We start from the raw sequence: 1061 nt of genomic DNA, 5'->3' as shown, positions 1-1061 counted from the left end.
TAAGAGAATCACATCTAAGGTTTGCAGGCATGTATTCTCTGATGTGACTGCTGATTTTGTCATTGAATTAAGAAAGCGGCCACACGTAGTAGTTAAATGTGTGTGTGTGTGTGTGTGTGTGTGTGTGACTCTGCTTTATGTGCTATTAAAGTGTCATTTATAAAAATTAGGAGGCAATGTCCATTAAACTCATGCTTAGGATTTACCGAGTTCATATTTAATACAAGTAAGTTAGTAATTAATTATATTTTTTTAAAAATTCCTCTATATTTACACTTGTTTAAATATGAGCATAAATAGGATGAGTTGTAAGAAATATTTTCATATAAATATCTTTGTACTGGATAAAACTTTACCCTACAGCTGTTAGGGATGGTGAGTTAAATTACTTCAACTTTATCCCATCTTACAAGAGTGGAGCAGTATAAATTTAGGTTGCACAATGCTTTTCTGAATTGCATATGAATATCACAAAATTCAAGTGATGTTTATTTTCAAAGAAAAACACTAAATTCTTGGGAATAAAGCTTCTGAGGATTTTTTCTTACTTTTCACTGGAACTACAGTAGTTCTACAGTTTGGATTAATATTAAAATTATTCTAAACATAACAAGTTTGAATTAATTCAAAATAATCCAATAATTTATTATCTTAGATCAATTTTTAAGCTTTTTAAAATATTAAGATGAATTCAGCAAAGTAATCTAATATAGTCCAGTAGTCCATAATAGCAGTGGGTTATCCTCAGAGCTGGCAATGTCAGAATCAATGGACCTTTTCAAGTGGGATGGTCATCTCAGGATGGGCTGCGGCTTAGTTCCTTGAGTGGGTTCTACCCAGTCTTCTCAGGCAGCCTGCTTCTCCAAGGCAGGGAAGGCAGTAGCTTGGCTCTTTCACCAGCTATTTCTTTTCAACCCCTGCCCTATTAGGCAGGTCTGACTGATGACTGGATTAGAAATACTACACTGAATTCAACCATCAACAATATTTGAATGGCAATTAAATACACATCTCTGACAAAAGTAAACAAAAAAGGGATATAAATGAAGGAACATTTTGTA

The sequence above is a fragment of the Octodon degus genome, unplaced genomic scaffold (assembly GCF_000260255.1).
Source record: "Octodon degus isolate 3935 unplaced genomic scaffold, OctDeg1.0 scaffold00149, whole genome shotgun sequence".
NCBI lineage: Eukaryota > Metazoa > Chordata > Mammalia > Rodentia > Octodontidae > Octodon > Octodon degus.
Note: the sequence above shows the minus strand (reverse complement) of the source record.